This window comes from Lissotriton vulgaris, chromosome 10, assembly GCF_964263255.1.
Source record: "Lissotriton vulgaris chromosome 10, aLisVul1.2, whole genome shotgun sequence".
NCBI classification, from domain to species: Eukaryota; Metazoa; Chordata; class Amphibia; order Caudata; family Salamandridae; genus Lissotriton; species Lissotriton vulgaris.
The window spans coordinates 1,021,594,260-1,021,612,128 of NC_141698.1; positions in this window are offsets into that span (position 1 = coordinate 1,021,594,260).

Sequence of the window (17,869 nt, forward strand, 5' to 3'; positions counted from 1 at the left end):
CCTGACAGGAATCCCTTTAGTTTCCTCAGGAACACAAAATGGCTGCTCCAGAACCCCAGGATGGTGGCTCTGAAGGACCAGAAAGTACCTCAAAAGTGCCATGTCATGGGCCTACCCAGAGAAGGTTCTAGAACCTCCTGGCTCGTGCTAGCACCCCAGGGCACTGGCTATATAAGCTCCAGTCCCTGGCGGCCATTTTAGATGATGCCTGATTCCTGATTTGACCTCGACAAGGAAGGAGTTCTAGACTGACACCAGATTGACACCTGCCCTGTTGACCCCTAAGGCAGCTGGTGACAAAGGCAATAGTGCAGCTAAGGTTGCTGGCGTTGGATGTGACTGGCGTTCCAGTCAACAGCGTGGGCGGTGACCTAGCGCCTGTAGCGCCTGCCCAGCGACCGCCTTGAATTCCCCAAAAGACTGTGGCCAAGTTCGAGTGCCTCTTCCCCCCCTCCGGTGGCTGAAGCGGCTGTGGAAGCGAGTCGCTAGGCGAGAGTGATGTCGCCGCGATCGTGATCTCCCCTGAAGTGCCCCCTTCGTGAATAGCGCCTACCGCGAGGAGCTCGGACGTCTCCGAGCCCCATCTGCGAAGAGCGCCTCCTGCGTGGACCGAAGGTGAGGTGGTACGCCGGGGCGGGGAAGGCCAGCCTGCATTGGGCGGGACTAGCGAGTCAGCCCCTCCTTGTTGACCCGGGAGCTGAAGCTGTGGGCGGGAACCACCCCGAAGAAGGAAGTCGGAGGGCGGTCTGTGGAGCCCCTGCGAGCCCCGTTGCTGGCTAGAGAAGTGCTGTGCTTGACTGCATCGTCCGCTACAGCTGATGTGAGGTGGGCCGTGTGTTCCGCTAAAAGACTGCGGTGTGTGAGAGCTAAACAGCGGCATTACTGTGACTGAACTGAGGAGTTTTGCGACCTCCCCGGCAGCCCGTTCGTCGTCTTAAGACTCTGAACTGGTGCCGCCAGGGTTCTGAGGGTGAACCAGCCCTGTAGGCGAATATTGACCCCCAGCGCCAAGTATAGGTCCTCTCCCGGTGGCAGCCGAGTGTGAATGAACTGCTAAATGTATTTCCTTGCTTTCTAGATACACGCGTGTGCATCGAGTGGTTACAAACGAGTCCCAAAAGTAGTTCTGTATCCCAAGAAGCCTGAAAGCCTGTCGGGCTGTCCAACTAACTGTAAGAGTAATCTCTCCTTTCTCCATACTGGAAAAGTGACTGTATTAGAAGTGATTAATTGGTGGCAGCGATACCAGTCATTGGTGATAACTAAAGTGATATTTCGGCTAGTCATTATTGTGCTAAACATTGCTGATATTTATTGTGGTATTTATTCTGATCTTTGATATTATTCATTCTATTTATTCCAGTCATTGCTAACTTAATATTTATTCTACTGTATTCATATCTACTACTTATCCAGTGTATTTATTCCTTAGAGTCCAACTATTTAATTATTTATTTATGAGAAACCAGTATTCCATTGAACCAATGCTTACCAGAAATGTAACTGTGAAACCCTAAGTGAATTTGCTACAAATCCAGAGCACTTTTATATAAATGAATCGTATTTTTCCATAACAGTGGTGTGGTGTCCTTCTTTTTGTGTGGTGTACAGGGGGTTATTATCGGGTCCAAGCTGGCTTAACACTATAGCCTTCACCTGCCTAGCCACTCGAGTCAAGCTACCTCCCCCTTTATGCTGGGCTTGCCTGCGCAGGTCCAACAGTCTGGGCCCCACCTTTTCTATGACCGTCGGCTGGGATCGTCTGAGCTACTAACATTTTCATTTTCGTGTCTTTCATACGTTTCTGTTCCTGATCTTGTTCTTCCCTAATTCTGTTCTGGTGATATTGTAACATTTGTAACATCTGGGATGGCGTGTTTGCTTGCCAAGTACTTTCAACCTTGTACACTCTATTTTTGACTAATGGTAGGGCATTCTCGACTAGTTTTGTTACAAAAAGGTGTGGATATGACTCACTGCTAACTTTTAGGCCACTATTTATAATGAAGCATTTCTCGAATCTTGAATAAAAGTCACTAGTATCTTCATCTTGTTTCTGTTTACAGGACGAGATTGCGTCCCAATCTTCCTTTCTAGTTGTCAATAATCTGGGCAAAACCTGTACTATTAAACCTGGTAATGCTTTAGTCTTGTCCCCAAGGCCTAACCCTGGGACTCGTTTGCTTTCTTCGTCTTCTATTTCTGCCCATGCTATCTTTGACTCTCCCACCTCCCAATCTTTTTCCTTTAATTTCTCGTAAATGCCCGTGGGCAACAGTACCTTTAACATTTTCATAATATCATCATACGTGTAATCTCCCATCAGTAACATGTCTTTAAGCTCTCTGTGAAAACCTGCAGGGTCTTTATCATGACACGGGACTAATTTCTTCATTTCTAACAGTTCTAACTTAGTCAGTGGTGTGTGAACATACACACGCTTCAAGCGTTGGTCCGTACCCATAACTGGGTGTACTTCTCGTAAGGGATTCTGACTTGCATTGCATGTGGTACGTTTTCCTTTCTGGAGGCGGGGCGGTAACATATTCAGAGCTTATAAAGGTGTTATACTTACGTCGTTGTTCTAGAATTATTTGTATTAATTTGGTACTAAAACCTCTCCATCTATCCATGAGTAGTGCTTCTAATGTTTCGTGTAAGGGACCTGGATCAGAATGATGGTTTCTGAACTTGATGAGGAGGTGCTGGATCATGTATACACCTGCTATTTTCTGCTCTTCCGGGGAAAGGTTCAGGAATGTCTGCACTAACGTGTCATCATTATACATGTCTGGGTTTTCGGCCCATAACACGGCTGACCGGGCTAGTTCCTGTTCATCCATAGAATTGAGTACATGGTACCCCATTCGGTCTCGAAGCCTTTTATCAGTTTCCTGGAACTGATGTTCAGAAGAGTTCGGATTTGTTAACTCAGAGAGAAAAACTCTCTTGCTTTCTGGACGGATACCTTTCCTAAGGTAGGCTCCCCTACCTACATATGCTATAGTATCTGTAGACCTTCCTGGTGTTTCATGTTCTTCTTCCTCCTCGGAGGAAACTTTATCATTCTCTTCCTGGTGTGCAGTCAATACTGCCTTTCTAATTTTCTGGGACATACTAGCTATGCAAGTCCCCTTATCATGTTTTCCATCGGCTATATTTTGACCCCACTTGTTTAATGCGTCTAATTCACTTTGATCTGTCCCGGGCCTGTCTCGTTCTCTTATTACACAATTTATGAAAAATCGTAATATCTGTGCTTGAGTGTCAACTTTCTGTTTATGCATGGCAGCTTTGACACTGTCGGGGTCTTTCCCTGTCTGGATAAACTTATATAATCTGTCGAGGAGTTCCTTCATTCCTACATAGCATAGCAAGCTATCGGTGGCAGATCTTAATCGTAGTGATGCTAATATCATTAGATCGGTTCTTCCGGGGACTGGATCATATCTGCAAACTGACATTTTCTCTTTAAATGCGTCAAGACGCGACGAGTGGGGAGACTGGAAAGGATTCTGCGTGTCTCTTAAATTGAGTCTGTGTGTCGGTGGCGGGGTCTGAAGACCCGCAGTCGCACCTCCTGAGGCGGATGCTTGAGCATTATCTCTCCGCGGAGTCTGGATCTGAGTCTGAATTTGTCGTTTTGTAAGATCAGGTAGGACTGGTTTCGGTAGGTCAATCTTGAGTGCGGGAAGTGGCGGAGCTGGCGGAACAGGGGAGGTCTGTCGTGGTACCGGCGGGACATTATCTGGGGGCGCAGTGCCACCCCCATCCCTGTCTGTAGGCAGGGCACGAACAGGCAGATTGGTGTAAGCTGGTGCTACATCCTCTAGATATGAATTTAGGAATATGTCTTTAGTAGTTTTATGCATTACTTTAGTTGGAACTAATGGTGTCGGTAAGTTTTTCGGTGACTCTGATTGGGCTTCAGATGTGCCATCTGCTGCAAGATACATACCGTTTACTAGATTATTTCGGGCACGGTCTATTTGTTCTGTTTTTACTCGGACTCCTTCAGTAACTAATTCGTTTTCTTGGTCTTTTTCTGATTCTTTAAGTCTGTCTTCTCTACGGAGTGCTTTATCAGCACGCTTACGTGATTCCTTACGCCAAAATTCTATGGCGTCCTTCTGAGATTGTCTAGCTTTCTTTTTCCATAATGCTTCTTCTACCCTCATGATGCACTCGGCATCCCATGTTCCGGTGACAGGCCATCTGTGTCTTTCGTCTAGGTGCTTGGTATAATCGGCCCATAAATCTAGATATAATATGGCATCTATGCCATGTTTCTGATACATAAAATTGCCTGGAGTGTCCCTAGGGGGAATAGGAATTTCTTCCTCCAGTAACCCTTTCCTAGTTCCTATCTGTTTTAACTTGTTGAAAAACGGCATCTTGCTTACTTATTACTGAACGCTAGATCTTTATTCCTTAATACGAGTTACAGCTAGTTGACACAAGAAATACAATAATACACGTTTAAACAGTCACATTCATACCACAACATTAATCACATAAAAACATTGAAGACATAGATGACTACCCCCTTATACTGGATGTACTGCTCAACAGTACGGATACACTGGTGTAACAGTGCAGGAATTCGGAATACTTGATATACTGCTAAACAGTACAGATACACTGCCTAAAAACAGTGCAGACCGGACTTGCGTACCCAAACCCGTCTAGATACGACCCAGCAATGGTACTCACCGGGAAGCACGGAAACAGAAGGCCTCGGAAAACTCGACTGGACTCGACTCGGAACTTCGGAAAACTTCGGAAAATTTCGGAAAACTTCGGAAAACTGGTGGGCCTCTTCACACCTCGGACCTTGCTTCTTTCGGCTAGGCTCTGGTCGGGATCCTCCGCACTCCTCACCGCCTCGTCTGGGCACTGATCGCAGTCTTCGTCACCTCCGTGGGTCAGAGGGAGATGCAGGAAATCCTGCCAGTACACGTGTGTTCCGTCTAACTGATGGCAGGGGACATAGCTTGCAACGCACCAACCGGCGCGTGAGGTGGGGGAGGGGTCCCTATTCGGGCGCCAAAATGACGTAAATAATTAATTTACTCTCTTAATTTCTATGCAGGTAAGTACTTAATCAATAATAACTCAATCAGAATGAAAAAAGACAGAGTCCGTGGTGTTAGAGTTTCTAAGGGTTTTATTCCTCATAAAGGAATCAGGATATCATGTTCTGACCACCACAGGGGTGTCAGAAGGGATAGAGCGCTGAATTTTATTGACAGTACATAGCTTATATACTTGATTTATACCATAAGAATAATGTAAGAGGCGTAACAGCTGAGAGAAGACAAGATAACATGATACACGTGATACTAGTACATCATCAAGAGGCGTAAACTAGGCGTGAACCAGAGGTGTGTGCTAGACACGTCACTGATAGGTGACGCAAGTGGGTGGCACCAAGGGGTGGTGCTAACAGAATGTTGCAATGTCAGCAGAAATCGGAAGCTTGGATGCGCGCGCAGCTGCATGACGTGTGATTGACGGGGTGCAGGGGACTTGACATTTACACTGACGGAAAGAGACAGAAGTCTGGCATGTCAGATCAACTTGTACTTCTATCATATCTGATATCTGATGTTTAGGAACTATACTATCTGGGCGGAAAAGTCTCTAGGGCAGAAGCTATTTTATGCTAACTGTGGATGCGTGTATGAGCGCCTGAGTGTCTACATGTGAAGCGTGGGGCACGGGGCCTTCCATGGAAGCATGGCAACAGAGGCTATGAATTACTTGCATTAAGACAGGTCGGCCCTTTGGCTCTGCAGCTGGAGAGGATGTTTACAGGATCTAGTAGGCAGGAATGCATTCTCGAGGAGCGGAACAGATAACTCGAAGGTTATAGTCAGTCTTGGCAGAAAGCAGGCTTGAGCTGAGCGCGAGGGGCCGCGCTGAAAGTAGGACAGAGTTCACGGGTACAGAGGTAGCCTGGGCAGAGTCAGGAGCCACAAAAGAGGTTCAGATGGCAGGAATTCAGGGCCTACTCTTGCTAGAGCAGGAAAAACATGTAGAGTGTATTACAAAAAGACGGTGGCATAGCATACTTAGGAACGGACTACATAATCCATTCATGGTGGATCTGAAAGAGGACAAGTCGACGGTGGACGCAAATGTATTTGCGTCTTCATAGCTGGCACAGGAGGGAAGTTACATGCACTTTAAGCTGGTACATGGAGTCGGTGGGGTACGCGCTAGGGAACACAACATGACCAAAATTTAATTTTCCTCATAGTGCAAAATAAATTGCAAATATGGATAGAAGAACACAATATTTTTACCCCATATCAAGCTGGCTTTTGACCATGTACTAGTTCAATTGACCAGGTCTTTTACTTCATAGCACTTTTCTGGAGGAATGTGGCCTTAACCAATGGGACACTTTACGCGGTCTTTGTAGACCTGAAATCGGCTTTCGATTTAGTCCCCCGTTCCAAACTTTGAAGGGTTCTCGCTGAAGCAGGGATGTCCCCAGAACTATTGACTCTTCTCGTCCGCCTGCATGAGAACAACTACGCCAGAATCAGATGGGGGCACAGGGTGAGGTGACCGACTCATTCCCTGTCGAGCGTTGTGTTCGGCAGGGGTGTGTTCTGGCACCCACGCTGTTTTCATTATACATCAACGGCATAGTGGATCATCTTAGCCGTTCCCCCACTGATGCTCCCGTTTTAGCTGGGGCCCGTGCGCCTGTTCTCATGTTCGCGGACAACACGTTGATTGTTTCCCGGACCCTGAGTGGGCTCCAGAAGGCTGTGAATGCGTTTGAAGAATTTTGTCAACTGCGTGGACTTGAGATAAACACCTCAAAAACCAAGTTCATGTCCTTGAATCAGCGGAAAACATTAAAAGGTACAATTCATTTGAATGGAACTCCACTAGAGCAGGTAGAGGCATTTACGTATTTAGGAATATCTCTCCAGAGTAACATGAGCTGGAAAAGTCATATTGACATGGCTGTTCTAAAATTCCACCGGCTTGCGGGTGCCTTAGCCATCAAGCATAAAGCTTCTTTTACCAAGCCTATTACACCTGCCTTAGAGATCTACAATATGAAGGTTATAAGCGCCTCTTTGTATGGTTCAGAACTATGGGGATTTAACTATTTGAACCAACTAACAAAGGCGGAGAATAAATTTATACGCTGTTTAGTCGGGGTCCCCCAAAGTACTCCCACTGTTCCGTTTTTATATGATCTTGGCATGAAAAAAATTGAGGATATAGCATGGTTACGGCCTCTATTATATTGGAGACGTATCTGGACAACCCCAGAACTAGCTCACTATGCCCTTGCATTAAAGGATATTATCAGGGCAGATCATTTTCATTCTATCCCATGGCTTAAAGAGATAAGGGGTTTATTATCAAAGCTGGAACTTGACCACCTATGGGAAGACTCAGACGTCTAAGGTTCCCATCAAAAATAAATCGGAAAAAAAAGTATCGGGAAATGATTTGGATGTCCGCCCATAGTACCTGTGTAAAGACTAATTTAACTGGACATTTCCTTGAATTTAAACCTCGTCCACTCTGTTAGGCTTATTGGGATAATATAGAGGGTCCGTTTGACCGAAAACTGTATTTCCAGTTTAGAACTGGGACTCTTCCTGTAAAAGCTTTTAGCTATAAATGGTCAGCAACCCGGGATGATAAATGTCACAACTGTAAAGATCTGACTGAGAACATAGCCCATATGTGGTTTGTATGTCCCCTTTATACAAGCCCTCGTCGTAAGTGGCTAAAACCAACGTGTATTAACTTGGGCACCCGGAGGTATATTGAGGCTCTAAGGATATTAGAGTCAGATTGTTCACCCTGTATAGCGATTGCTGTTGCTAAATTTTTAAGGTGGGCTTGGATTATACGCACTTGCACTTTACAGTCCCTAGAAGCTAGCTAAAGCACTCTAAGACATCTAAAAACGCAAGAACGATCTTCATTTTATGCATAATTTTAGTTGTTTAAAATACTCTTTAAACATTTTTAATTCTGTAAATGACAGCAATTAAGATTTAATATACTTTTTAACATTGAATTTTGCTATGTAATATTTATAGTGTTTGTGATGGGATGTATACCCTGCTTTTATGACATGCTGTCGAATAAAGCTTTGAAAATTGAATTGAACTATGTCATTATGCCACCTTTTACACTTCCTTTGCAAAATCTTTGAAAGCTCAACATTCATTAAGTTGTAAAGGTTTCCTGCAAACAAATTAAATTGCAAAAGCTAAGAAGTGAGACATCTACCACCTTTGCCTCTGCTTCCCAGCAATGTTCCACAAGAGCAATTTCTACCACAGTAGTTTTAGGTCTGTAAACCGCAGTACAAGTACAAGTGCTGATCCTAGAACCTTACTCTTAGGGTAGTCTTTTCACTGTTCAGTTTGTCAATAAAATACAGTGCAGATAATGTTTCTGCCAAATATGGCGCAATTGGTTTTACGGTCATCTTAGGCTACTGCCGAGCACAGGCTAGGGGGTCCAGGAGAGTAAAATGAATTGCCCAAACGTGGGACGTCAGTTAATTTAATAATCCAGAAAAATACAATGAACTTGTTAAAGCTGCAGAATATCTTAAGCGCTCAGCAAACAATGCCTCGTCCCAGGCCCAATCAGAAAGGCAGACACTGCTAGCAAGGACTGGCAAAGACAATAGGTCTGCCTGTTTTAATTTACGCATATGTTTTAGTTATGTGATACGTCTAGATACAACAGACAGCTCAAAGCAGCATTCAAATAGAGCGCAAGTGGCACGTTTGATGCACAAGATTTTAGTTAACAGGTTTAAAGCTATGCCCCAAATTACATAGCAAAACCAAAGGAAATGATGGACGGAGCGTTGACAATACAAACACTCATCCCCAGTCAACTGATCTAGGTTTAATCCATCACCGTTCTCTAGCCCACTCTGCCACCCCAGTTCAGACGTGGACATATGCAAATCAGTCGGACCCTGTGCCTCATGGGAACAGTCCAGCCCGAACTGCCAAGCCATGCCTTCCCTGGACCGGAAACAAGCTACCGAGGACCGGTTTCTGGCATTTCAGCCTTCTTCAGCCCGGCTTGCTTGAATCCAGTGGCAATGTGAGCAAGGGACTCACGTCTGAGCATGCCCTGCCAACTTATGGTGAACAAAGAAAAACCAAAGCAAATGATGGACGGAGCGTTGACAATATAAGCACTCACCCCCAGTCAACTGATCTGGGTTTAATCCATCACCGTTCTTTAGCCCACTCTGCCACCCCAGTTCAGACATGGCCATATACAAATCAGTCTGACCCTGTGCCTCATGGGAACATTCCAGCCCGAACTGCCAAGCCATGCCTTCCCTGGACCGGAAACAAGCTACTGAGGACCGGTTTCTGGCATTTCAGCCTTCTTCAGCCCGGCTTGCTTGAATCCAGTGGCAAAGTGAGCAAGGGACTCACGTCTGAGCATACCCTGCCAACTTATGGCGAACAAAGAAAAACCAAAGGAAATGATGGACGGAGCGTTGACAATACAAGCACTCACCCCCAGTGAACTGATATGGGTTTAATCCATCACCGTTCTTTAGCCCACTCTGCCACCCCAGTTCAGACATGGCCATATGCAAATCAGTCTGACCCTGTGCCTCATGGGAACAGTCCAGCCCGAACTGCCAAGCCATGCCGTCCCTGGACCGGAAACAAGCTTCCGAGGACCGGTTTCTGGCATTCCAGCCGTCTTCAGCCCGGCTTGCTTGAATCCAGTGGCAAAGTGAGCAAGGACTCATGTCTGCAGCCTGTTGATCCACCTGTGCCGGAAGTCCCAGCCCATTGAGCCTAATTGATGGTCCCACTTGCGTGAAATTTCTGCCCCCCTTGGTCCATTTCAGATCTGACCCCACTCCACCCTCTCTTCCCTTGACCTCCCCAAACACACCCCCCTTTTTCATATGGCGTTTTTGTAATTGACTTGATGAAGAAACACAGCACGAAGATAGAATAGGGTTAGTAGGAATGGACAAGGATCAAGAATAGGGTGCGGTTCCCTGTCTAAGGTACCTATGACAGATTAGACAGGGAACAGGACAAAAAGGACCGTGGTCCGAGAGCAAGAACGACCTCGCCCTGCAACGTGGAATCTGGATCAGAGCTGGACGCCTAGCTCCACCGCCGGTGCTCAACAGCGCCAACAAAAGAAGAAAACAATGGGAGCCTACCAGTGATGGTTCACTGTAAAAGACACTGGAAAGAAGAGAAAATGGGAGCCTACCATTGATGGCTCGCTGTAAAAGACACTGGAAAGAAGAGAACAATGGGAGCCTACCAGTGATGGCTCGCTGTAAAAGACACTGGAAAGAAGAGAACAATGGAAGCCTACCAGTGATGGTTCGCTGTAAAAGACACTGGAAAGAAGAGAACAATGGGAGCCTACCAGTGATGGCTCGCTGTAAAAGACACTGGAAAGAAGAGAACAATGGGAGCCTACCAGTGATGGCTCGCTGTAAAAGACACTGGATAGAAGAGAACAATGGGAGCCTACCAGTGATGACTCGCTGTAAAAGACACTGGAAAGAAGAGAAAAATGGGAGCCTACCAGTGATGGCTCGCTGTAAAAGACACTGGAAAGAAGAGAACAATGGGAGCCTACCAGTGATGGCTTACTGTAAAAGACACTGGAAAGAAGAGAACAATGGGAGCCTACCAGTGATGGCTCACTGTAAAAGACACTGGAAAGAAGAGAACAATGGGAGCCTACCAGTGATGGCTCGCTGTAAAAGACACTGGAAAGAAGAGAACAATGGGAGCCTACCAGTGATGGCTCGCTGTAAAAGACACTGGAAAGAAGAGAACAATGGGAGCCTACCAGTCATGGCTCGCTGTAAAAGACACAGGAAAGAAGAGAACAATGGGAGCCCACCAGTCATGGCTGGCTGTAAAAGACACTGGAAAGAAGAGAACCATGAGAGCCTACCAGTGATGGCTCGCTGTAAAAGACACTGGAAAGAAGAGAACAATGGGAGCCTACCAGTGATGGCTCACTGTAAAAGACACTGGATAGAAGAGAACAATGGGAGCCTACCAGTGATGGCTCGCTGTAAAAGACACTGGAAAGAAGAGAACAATGGGAGCCTACCAGTGATGGCTCGCTGTAAAAGACACTGGAAAGAAGAGAACAATGGGAGCCTACCAGTGATGGCTCACTGTAAAAGACACTGGATAGAAGAGAACAATGGGAGCCTACCAGTCATGGCTCTCTGTAAAAGACACTGGAAAGAAGAGAACAATGGGAGCCTACCAGTCATGGCTCGCTGTAAAAGACACAGGAAAGAAGAGAACAATGGGAGCCTACCAGTCATGGCTCGCTGTAAAAGACACTGGAAAGAAGAGAACAATGGGAGCCTACCAGTGATGGCTCGCTGTAAAAGACACTGGAAAGAAGAGAAAAATGGGAGCCTACCAGTGATGGCTCGCTGTAAAAGACACTGGAAAGAAGAGAACAAAGGGAGCCTACCAGTGATGGCTCGCTGTAAAAGACACTGGAAAGAAGAGAACAATGGGAGCCTACCAGTGATGGCTCGCTGTAAAAGACACTGGAAAGAAGAGAACAATGGGAGCCTACCAGTGATGGCTCGCTGTAAAAGACACTGGAAAGATGAGAACAATGGGAGCCTACCAGTGATGGCTCGCTGTAAAAAACACTGGAAAGAAGAGAACAATGGGAGCCTACCAGTGATGGCTCGCTGTAAAAGACACTGGAAAGAAGAGAACAATGGGAGCCTACCAGTGATGGCTCGCTGTAAAAGAGACATGGAAAGAAGAGAACAATGGGAGTCTACCAGTGATAGCTCGCTGTAAAAGACACTGGATAGAAGAGAACAATGGGAGACTACCAGTGATGGCTCGCTGTAAAAGACACTGGAAAGAAGAGAACAATGGGAGCCTACCAATGATGGCTCGCTGTAAAAGACACTGGATAGAAGAGAACAATGGGAGCCTACCAGTGATGGCTCGCTGTAAAAGACACTGGAAATAAGAGAACAATGGGAGCCTACCAGTGATGGCTCGCTGTAAAAGACACTGGAAAGAAGAGAACAATGGGAGCCTACCAGTGATGGCTCGCTGTAAAAGACACTGGAAAGATGAGAACAATGGGAGCCTACCAGTGATGGCTCGCTGTAAAAGACACTGGAAAGATGAGAACAATGGGAGCCTACCAGTGATGGCTCGCTGTAAAAGACACTGGAAAGAAGAGAACAATGGGAGCCTACAAGTGATGGCTCGCTGTAAAAGACACTGGAAAGAAGAGAACAATGGGAGCCTACCAGTGATGGCTCGCTGTAAAAGACACTGGAAAGAAGAGAACAATGGGAGCCTACCAGTGATGGCCCGCTGTAAAAGACACTGGAAAGAAGAGAACAATGGGAGCCTACCAGTCATGGCTCGCTGTAAAAGACACTGGAAAGAAGAGAACAATGAGAGCCTACCAGTCATGGCTCTCTGTAAAAGGCACTGGAAAGAAGAGAACAATGGGAGCCTACCAGTCATGGCTCGCTGTAAAAGACACTGGAAAGAAGAGAACAATGGGAGCCTACCAGTCATGGCTCGCTGTAAAAGACACTGGAAAGAAGAGAACAATGGGAGCCTACCAGTGATGGCTCGCTGTAAGAGACACTGGAAAGAAGAGAACAATGGGAGCCTACCAGTGATGGCTCGCTGTAAAAGACACTGGAAAGAAGAGAACAATGGGAGCCTACCAGTGATGGCTCGCTGTAAAAGACACTGGAAAGAAGAGAACAATGGGAGCCTACCAGTGATGGCTCGCTGTAAAAGACACTGGAAAGAAGAGAACAATGGGAGCCTACCAGTGATGGCTCGCTGTAAAAGACACTGGAAAGATGAGAACAATGGGAGCCTACCAGTGATGGCTCGCTGTAAAAGACACTGGAAAGAAGAGAACAATGGGAGCCTACCAGTGATGGCTCGCTGTAAAAGACACTGGAAAGAAGAGAACAATGGGAGCCTACCAGTGATGGCTCGCTGTAAAAGACACTGGAAAGAAGAGAACAATGGGAGCCTACCAGTGATGGCTCGCTGTAAAAGACACTGGATAGAAGAGAACAATGGGAGGCTACCAGTGATGGCTCGCTGTAAAAGACACTGGAAAGAAGAGAACAATGGGAGGCTACCAGTGATGGCTCGCTGTAAAAGACACTGAATAGAAGAGAACAATGGGACCCTACCAGTGATGGCTCTCTGTAAAAGACACTGGAAAGAAGAGAACAATGGGAGCCTACCAGTCATGGCTCGCTGTAAAAGACACAGGAAAGAAGAGAACAATGGGAGCCTACCAGTCATGGCTCGCTGTAAAAGACACTGGAAAGAAGAGAACAATGGGAGCCTACCAGTGATGGCTCGCTGTAAAAGACACTGGAAAGAAGAGAAAAATGGGAGCCTACCAGTGATGGCTCGCTGTAAAAGACACTGGAAAGAAGAGAACAATGGGAGCCTACCAGTGATGGCTCGCTGTAAAAGACACTGGAAAGAAAAGAACAATGGGAGCCTACCAGTGATGGCTCGCTTTAAAAGACACTGGAAAGATGAGAACAATGGGAGCCTACCAGTGATGGCTCGCTGTAAAAGACACTGGAAAGAAGAGAACAATGGGAGCCTACCAGTGATGGCTCGCTGTAAAAGACACTGGAAAGAAGAGAACAATGGGAGCCTACCAGTGATAGCTCGCTGTAAAAGACACTGGAAAGAAGAGAACAATGGGAGCCTACCAGTGATGGCTCGCTGTAAAAGACACTGGATAGAAGAGAACAATGGGAGCCTACCAGTGATGGCTCGCTGTAAAAGACACTGGAAAGAAGAGAACAATGGGAGCCTACCAGTGATGGCTCGCTGTAAAAGACACTGGAAAGAAGAGAAAAATGGGAGCCTGCCAGTGATGGCTCGCTGTAAAAGACACTGGAAAGAAGAGAACAATGGGAGCCTACCATTGATGGCTCGCTGTAAAAGACACTGGAAAGAAGAGAACAATAGGAGCCTACCAGTGATGGCTCGCTGTAAAAGACACTGGAAAGAAGAGAACAATGGGAGCCTACCAGTGATGTCTCGCTGTAAAAGACACTGGAAAGATGAGAACAATGGGAGCCTACCAGTGATGGCTCGCTGTAAAAGACACTGGAAAGAAGAGAACAATGGGAGCCTACCAGTGATGACTCGCTGTAAAAGACACTGGAAAGAAGAGAACAATGGGAGCCTACCAGTGATAGCTCCCTGTAAAAGACACTGGATAGAAGAGAACAATGGGAGCCTACCAGTGATGGCTCGCTGTAAAAGACACTGGATAGAAGAGAACAATGGGAGCCTACCAGTGATGGCTCGCTGTAAAAGACACTGGAAAGAAGAGAACAATGGGAGCCTACCAGTGATGGCCCGCTGTAAAACACACTGGAAAGAAGAGAACAATGAGAGCCTACCAGTCATGGCTCGCTGTTAAAGACACTGGAAAGAAGAGAACAATGGGAGCCTACCAGTCATGGCTCGCTGTAAAAGACACTGGAAAGAAGAGAACAATGGGAGCCTACCAGTGATGGCTCGCTGTAAAAGACACTGGAAAGATGAGAACAATGGGAGCCTACCAGTGATGGCTCACTGTAAAAGACACTGGAAAGAAGAGAACAATGGGAGCCTACCAGTGATGGCTCGCTGTAAAAGACACTGGAAAGAAGAGAACAATGGGAGCCTACCAGCGGTGGCTCGCTGTAAAAGACACTGGAAAGAAGAGAACAATGGGAGCCTACCAGTGATGACTCGCTGTGAAAGACACTGGAAAGAAGAGAACAATGGGAGCCTGCCAGTGATGGCTCGCTGTCAAAGACACTGGAAAGAAGAGAACAATGGGAGCCTACCAGTGATGGCTCGCTGTAAAAGACACTGGAAAGAAGAGAACAATGGGAGCCTACCAGTGATGGCTCGCTGTAAAAGACACTGGAAAGAAGAGAACAATGGGAGCCTACCAGTGATGGCTCGCTGTAAAAGACACTGGAAAGAAGAGCCTTTGAACATTATCAATCCCTGTCAATCACTTATATTAGGTTGAATTTCTCTCCCAATCACCTCGTATAGATTATGCCCCAATTGGACAAGAAAAAGATTTTCTTTTGAAACCTTACATCGGTCGCTTTCACTGTGTATGAATAAGTAATGAACAAATATGGAAGAAAGAGTAAACTGTGTATAATGATAATTGTAGAACACCAGTTGTCCTCATGAACATGCTTATTAGTTTAGATCCTCATGGAGTCTAGACCTCAAATAATGCACTTAATGGTCCTTATCCTATCACAACAAATTGTATGATAACATTTTTGTATTACAACGAAATGACTGCATCTTCTAAGACTTATGCTCATCTCCAGGTCTAAACGTATGGTACGACAAATGTCATTTTGTATGCACTGTCTCCTCGTTTGTTACATTGACTCCATAGGTTATTGACGATACTGTTTGTACTGATAGCAGAATTGTTTTCATCTGCCCATAAAACATATAGGCCCCCAAAGACCGCAATGGACAGCCCAACTGCATACTTAGATTTTGTGTATAATAATGTCAACCTGTACATCATCACAACAGATATGAACAGAAATGAACTAACTTAGTATAAAAACTGGGGACTGTGGAAATCGATAAACCTTAAGTATACATAAGCGGCATTCATTTATGTTTGCCACAGTCACTGTTGAGAGCAGAGTGAAGATAGTGAAATATTGTCTGCATCATCTTGCGTAGCAAGGGCCTCTACGTGCGCGTAAGCAACAACCATCTTAGATATCACAGCCATTTTCATTCCCTGCTAGTCACCCATGATTCACCCTGACCTCGCAATCATCCCCAGCACCCTGACTAAGCCTGAACACACGTACTAGGGTCGTAAAAACCTTGTCAGCCAGACAATGCCCCGGAGTCACTTCCTGCGCCAAACCCACTTGTCCTTTCATCCTCCATGCACAGGCAAGCCCCCTTTTATAACCTCCTTCCCTGCACCTGGCCACTCAGTCGGGTCCCAGGCACTAACCGAGCCCTGTGGACATTGTTTATTGCCTACACACGGCAGGGCTTGTTTCACCAACAAAGGGGCCTGACTAAATCAATAACCCAAAACCCTTAGATATGACCGATCCACATGTTTTTAGATCCTGTCGGAATGTCCAGCTGCGAGATAGCGATCATCTGTTACATCTAGGTGGGGGACGATTGCTGCTGGGTTTATGTGGGAACTAGCTTAAGGCTGAGATTCCAAGGATGTTTGACCATGCAATAAACTGACGAAAGAAATTTATAAATAGCCATGCCACAGAGATGCAGTTAGAGCACCTCCTGATGATAGCCCCGGTGTCTGATGTGATGTGTTCTTCTCCTGGAGTAATAAACCTGTTCTTCGCTTTTCCACTCCCAGCGCCTGCCTCGCTATTTTGATAGCTAATATTAAGGTAAATTAGAGGTGGTTTGACCCAAGCGGCATCGAAAGTCTTGGGAGTCACAGCTGCTTTTTACACAACCACTCACACACACAGTCACACATCCATACAAACACTCTGCCACTCAGCCCCCCTCCAGGGCCGATTTTGGCCCTAGGGGACCCCATCCTCCAGGGCCCAGCCTTAACTGAATGGGGAAGGAGGCCACGTGGCCCCCTGCCCAGGTCAATTTCGGCATTCCCATCCAACCGAGCCCAGGCATAAATATATACATTTTTAATGGGGGCGGGGGTCTTCATGGCCCCCCTCCCTGGGCCAATTTAGGCCCTGGGGACCCCATTCCCCAGCCATAAACAAATGGGGAAGGTGGGCTGCAGGACCCTTTCCCCGGACCAATTATTGGCACGAGCTCCCCATCCCCCTGGGCCTGGCCATTTCACCTGGGAGCCCTGGGCACACAGTGTGCCTAATGGGGATCGCGAGGGGTACCTCAAGGCTCCCGCGTTCCAGGCTGGCTCGTGGATTCCTGCTGTATGAACAAGAGCTGGAGCCCCCACTTTTTTTGCCATATTTGCTATAAATTCGCAACACATTTAAAAAAATGCTTTTTTACCCTGCAGGGTCCCTCTGGGACCCCAAGATCAAGGCTTGGAGGTCAGGGTATCCCTACCCAGTCCCCTTTTCTTTTCTTTTTTTAAATTTTTTGGGGGGGGACTCGGCAGAAGCAGAGTCCCAAGATGGCTGTTAACACTTCCTGGTTGAAGTGTTGGCAGCCCCAATCAGTTATGCCGTTCTCTGCACAAGCTCGTTATTATTTGTGAATTAGCCAGCAATCGGAGATATCTAAATTTGGTTTCCTTAAATTTCTCAACAACAACTGAATGGATTTACAACAAATAATAGCATTTCGGGCTGCAGCTCTGTCTAAAGAGTTCAGGGGAATTAGCATGGAAAAGGCACCTTTGTTGACCCCTTATTTCCCAGCCCCTACTTGACCGATCTCCCTGAAACTTTCCATGCACAACAAGACTCACCGTGACCCTTCGTTGGAAAGTCTTGTGAAGATTTGTCAAACAGCGCCAAATTTACAGGCAACGCTTATCTTATGGAAAATATATATATATATGGCGGACAAGCTGGGCGTTTGAATGCACGAATAAAAGCACCAAATATCTGGCACCAGAACGGGTTTTTGCTCATCGTCATTTTCTCAACCGGAGAAGGGTTGCAAACGTGTTGGCATGTGGCGAGAAATTGTTTCATATATATATATATATATCGAAGTCCACAATCCTGCAGTACACGGATCCAAACAAACACCGGCACAAACAGGTACAGACCACAGCGAAGGATGAAAAAATGTGCTTTATTCCAAAATGGGCAGCA